The sequence below is a fragment of the Alligator sinensis genome, unplaced genomic scaffold (genome assembly GCF_000455745.1).
Source record: "Alligator sinensis unplaced genomic scaffold, ASM45574v1 scaffold606_1, whole genome shotgun sequence".
NCBI classification, from domain to species: domain Eukaryota; kingdom Metazoa; phylum Chordata; order Crocodylia; family Alligatoridae; genus Alligator; species Alligator sinensis.
This window is the reverse complement of record NW_005842472.1, coordinates 243,382-249,191: the sequence shown is the minus strand read 5'-3', so window position 1 is coordinate 249,191 and position 5,810 is coordinate 243,382.

The following is a 5,810-nucleotide window of genomic DNA, read 5'->3' as shown; positions in this document are numbered from 1 at the left end:
TCGGCTTGCAGGGACGTGTAGCTTTCCTTAACATAGAGAGCTACCCCCCCGCCCCTTTTCTCTACACGATCCCTCCTGTACAGGGTATACCTATCTATCCCCGTGGTCCAGTCATGGGTGGAGTAATGACGTGGTCCAGTCATGGGTGGAGTAATGATGTGTATGATAATTTGTGTGTGTTTGTATGAATGGTATGCCCGAACCTCTATATCTAACTCAATAAATGCAGCACCTTGCCTTATCTCCCTTCATAAAATCTTGCTCATGATTTGAGCAATTGGCAATTTGAGTAACAACAGCATATGGAAATAAAATGTGTGTGTGTGTGTGTGTGTGTGTGTGTGTGTATGTGTGTGTGTGATTGATAATAAAGGGTCCTGGTTTTCTCTGATAAAACAATCCCCAATTTTTGGATTAAAAAGTAACCAAACATACACATTTTTCCATTATTAAAAGGAAACACTACTATGTGTATATCTATATATTAGTGGTGTTTCATTTTAATTATGGGATAATGTTAATTTTGGGTTACTTTTTTAATCAAAAAATTGGGGATATTTTTTATCAGAGAAAACCAGGATCCCCGGTCATAATCTTCTTAAACTATTGTTCAATGTCAAATAGCTTCTGTTGATAAGCAAGGACCAGACTTTTGCACAGCTTCTTGAACTGATTTTTCAATGATACAGTTATCTTTTTCATCTTACAAAAGCTTAGCATTTAAAGGCAAGTTAATAACATATAGGGCTGTGCGAAATTTCACCACCCATTTTGTTTCAATGCTGTTTCAAGCCATTTCAACCTCAAAACAGCAAAGTCAAAACAGAACAGGCAGGCTCAAAACAGGGTCAAAACAAAACAGAGCAGGTCGAAACATTTCAAAAAATTCAAAACGTTTTGAGTTTCGACCAGGAAGCTGGGCTATGGGCTTGTACCTTTAATAGCTTCCCTGCATGGAAAGAGAAAGTAAAGTAAGGGGAGGGAGGGGGAGGAGAGGGGAAGGTGTGGGGGGAAGGAGCGCTCTCATTATTGACATGTGTAGCTAGCCAGTGACTGTCACCCTTCCCTGAGGTCCCTTCCAACCCCAGTGCTCTGGGGGAGGGACAGAAAAACTGCATAAAAGGCAGCATTTTTTGAACTGCCTCTGCTTTCTGCCTTGGGTGACTTACTGAGCTGTCTATTCTAGCAGCTCACCGTCAGACCACCATGGCTAGCAGCACTGATTTTCTAAAGGATTCCCTGCTTGCTAACCTAGCAAGAGGGATTTCAGAATACCTTTTTCTTGTAGGTGCTTTTATTTTATTATTATATTCATTGACTTATTCTTTTGAATTTTATACTTATATTGCATAGGTTTACTATAGAATTTACTCTATATAGGAATTTACTATATATATTTGTTTTTATACATTCATTCATTGCACCACACCAATGCTATTGAATTTATATACACGGACAGATATATTTCTATTGTGTTCATAAATCTCTTCACTGCACCAGACCTAGCAAGGAGTTTATATACACAGACATGTATATTTCTATTTCATTCATAAATCTTTTCACTGCACCAGACCTACAATTTTGAGTTTATATAGGAACACAAATACATTTATATATTTCTTGAAAAGGAAGACATGAAACACCTCATGAAATGTGGTGAAAAGGCAGGTGGCCACACTGGCCAGCATTCAGGGAGGGGTGGAAGACGGGGTAGAGGGAGAGCTGTAAGTCCCGCCCCCACCAAACTGAGACACAGCCTCTGTCTTCCAGCTAAAAGGGAAGAAACAGCAAGGAGAGGGGAGCAGTGCCACTGCCACTACCTGTGCCTGAGACTGCATCCCCTCCACACTCAGTAGCCATAACGCCCCCACCCCCACCATGACGACAACCAACAGCACCAGCACAGCAGCCTACTCCACCCCTATGTCACTTCTCATACTGAGGCTTCCACTGCCAGAAGAAGAGCTGGCACTGGATCTGGATCTCAGTGCCCTAGCAAGGGAAATTCTAGGGGGAGGGGGAATCAGCTGAGTTTGTGCTCAACACCCCTCAAGTTTCCCTTCAAGCCAGGTCTCGTTCCCCAGAAGGCAATTCAGAGGAGGTTGATGTAGAGGTGGAGGCAAGCAGCTCAGTTGAGTCCGCTCCTCCTCTTGCTGTGCTTCTGCCTGCTAAGGAGGGGGAAAGTGCAACAGCATCCACAGATGCACCTGTATCCCAGAAGCGAGTGGGTAGTGTGGTCTGGGATCATTTTGAGCTGGCAGATGGTCCCATATACGCTATCTGCCTGCACTGCCAAACCAAAACTAGCCAGGGCAAGGGAACAAAACATATGAGCACCACGGGGATGCTGATGCATCTCTGCAGGGACCAACCCCTTGCCCTAGCTCCTCCTCAGCCTGGCACCAGTGGGAGCAGGCCCAAAGGGAAGTCCCCCCCTCACTTCAAAGTCCCTGTCCCCTCAAAGCAGAAGCAGGCCACCCTGGACCTGTGGGGGAAAGGTGGACAGAAAGGGGGGTGCATTCTAAAGGCGAATGAGCTCACCCAGAAAATTGGGGAGATGCTTGCTGTCAATGACCAGCCATTCTCCCTAGTTGAGCGGCCAGGGTTCAGACGGCTCATGGCACTCGTGGTCGCATCATACCAAGTGCCCTCACGCACCGCCTTCAGTAGGATGGTGGTGCCATCCCTGTATGAAGCATGCACAGAGTACTTGAGGGAGGAGCTGCACAAGGCGGGGCCCCAGGTGGCCTTACACTTCACCTCAGACATCCGGAGCAGCCAGGGTGAAGATTATGCCTACCTCTCCCTCACAGGGCACTGGTGTGACCAGTCAGGCTGTAGGTGGGCTCTCCTTCAAGCCAAGGTGATGGATGAAGAGCTGAACATCCCACAGCACAAAATCATGCAGGATGTGGAGACTTGGTGGAACTCCACATACCTGATGCTTGAGAGGCTGGTGGAACAACAGAAAGCCATCCATGAGATGGCCTTGCCCAGGGAGATCAGGATCAGCGGCCTCCTGAACAGAGCTGAGTGGGATACCATCTTCCAGATCTTGGTGGTCCTCAAACCATTCCTCGAGGCCACCAAGAGCCTCAGCACTGCTGATGCCCTCCTTAGTCTGGAGATTAGGGAGGGGGAGGAGAGGGGAAGGTGTGGGGGGAAGGAGCGCTCTCATTATTGACATGTGTAGCTAGCCAGTGACTGTCACCCTTCCCTGAGGTCCCTTCCAACCCCAGTGCTCTGGGGGAGGGACAGAAAAACTGCATAAAAGGCAGCATTTTTTGAACTGCCTCTGCTTTCTGCCTTGGGTGACTTACTGAGCTGTCTATTCTAGCAGCTCACCGTCAGACCACCATGGCTAGCAGCACTGATTTTCTAAAGGATTCCCTGCTTGCTAACCTAGCAAGAGGGATTTCAGAATACCTTTTTCTTGTAGGTGCTTTTATTTTATTATTATATTCATTGACTTATTCTTTTGAATTTTATACTTATATTGCATAGGTTTACTATAGAATTTACTCTATATAGGAATTTACTATATATATTTGTTTTTATACATTCATTCATTGCACCACACCAATGCTATTGAATTTATATACACGGACAGATATATTTCTATTGTGTTCATAAATCTCTTCACTGCACCAGACCTAGCAAGGAGTTTATATACACAGACATGTATATTTCTATTTCATTCATAAATCTTTTCACTGCACCAGACCTACAATTTTGAGTTTATATAGGAACACAAATACATTTATATATTTCTTGAAAAGGAAGACATGAAACACCTCATGAAATGTGGTGAAAAGGCAGGTGGCCACACTGGCCAGCATTCAGGGAGGGGTGGAAGACGGGGTAGAGGGAGAGCTGTAAGTCCCGCCCCCACCAAACTGAGACACAGCCTCTGTCTTCCAGCTAAAAGGGAAGAAACAGCAAGGAGAGGGGAGCAGTGCCACTGCCACTACCTGTGCCTGAGACTGCATCCCCTCCACACTCAGTAGCCATAACGCCCCCACCCCCACCATGACGACAACCAACAGCACCAGCACAGCAGCCTACTCCACCCCTATGTCACTTCTCATACTGAGGCTTCCACTGCCAGAAGAAGAGCTGGCACTGGATCTGGATCTCAGTGCCCTAGCAAGGGAAATTCTAGGGGGAGGGGGAATCAGCTGAGTTTGTGCTCAACACCCCTCAAGTTTCCCTTCAAGCCAGGTCTCGTTCCCCAGAAGGCAATTCAGAGGAGGTTGATGTAGAGGTGGAGGCAAGCAGCTCAGTTGAGTCCGCTCCTCCTCTTGCTGTGCTTCTGCCTGCTAAGGAGGGGGAAAGTGCAACAGCATCCACAGATGCACCTGTATCCCAGAAGCGAGTGGGTAGTGTGGTCTGGGATCATTTTGAGCTGGCAGATGGTCCCATATACGCTATCTGCCTGCACTGCCAAACCAAAACTAGCCAGGGCAAGGGAACAAAACATATGAGCACCACGGGGATGCTGATGCATCTCTGCAGGGACCAACCCCTTGCCCTAGCTCCTCCTCAGCCTGGCACCAGTGGGAGCAGGCCCAAAGGGAAGTCCCCCACTCACTTCAAAGTCCCTGTCCCCTCAAAGCAGAAGCAGGCCACCCTGGACCTGTGGGGGAAAGGTGGACAGAAAGGGGGGTGCATTCTAAAGGCGAATGAGCTCACCCAGAAAATTGGGGAGATGCTTGCTGTCAATGACCAGCCATTCTCCCTAGTTGAGCGGCCAGGGTTCAGACGGCTCATGGCACTCGTGGTCGCATCATACCAAGTGCCCTCACGCACCGCCTTCAGTAGGATGGTGGTGCCATCCCTGTATGAAGCATGCACAGAGTACTTGAGGGAGGAGCTGCACAAGGCAGGTCCACAGGTGGCCTTACACTTCACCTCAGACATCTGGAGCAGCCAGGGTGAAGATTATGCCTACCTCTCCCTCACAGGGCACTGGTGTGACCAGTCAGGCTGTAGGTGGGCTCTCCTTCAAGCCAAGGTGATGGATGAAGAGCTGAACATCCCACAGCACAAAATCATGCAGGATGTGGAGACTTGGTGGAACTCCACATACCTGATGCTTGAGAGGCTGGTGGAACAACAGAAAGCCATCCATGAGATGGCCTTGCCCAGGGAGATCAGGATCAGCGGCCTCCTGAACAGAGCTGAGTGGGATACCATCTTCCAGATCTTGGTGGTCCTCAAACCATTCCTCGAGGCCACCAAGAGCCTCAGCACTGCTGATGCCCTCCTTAGTCTGGAGATTTCCATAGTGAGGGAACTTCAGATCCAAATGGAGAGCTTCCAGGGGATCAATGTTCCTGGCTGGGGCGGGCCACTGTCACCAGACATGCAGGCACTGGTGAGGCTGTTGAAAGAGGGCATCAGGAAACGGCTTGATCCCTTGTGGTCCAGTACAGTCCATGTGCTGGCTGGCATGTGTGACCCAAGGGTAAAGGGCACCATATGTAGCAGCCAAACACTAAATCAGTGGATGGAGGTGCTGGTAAAGTAAGTCAGAGAGGCAGAATGGTGGAGGTGAGGGGATGTGGAACAGGGGGATCCACTGTCTCATGCTAGCCCGCCATCCATGAGCCAGTATTGTCCTCCACCACAGGTGCTGCCAATATGGGCTAAGGACATGGCTTTTATGGTGGGGTCCAGAGCCACCAGACCCCAGCATCAGGCAGGTAGCACTCACACCTTGGTGGCTGCCTATCCTGCCGAGGATGTAGAGTTCCTGCTGTGTGACCCCTTGGCTTACTGGGCAAGCTGCATCCAGGTGTGGCCGGATC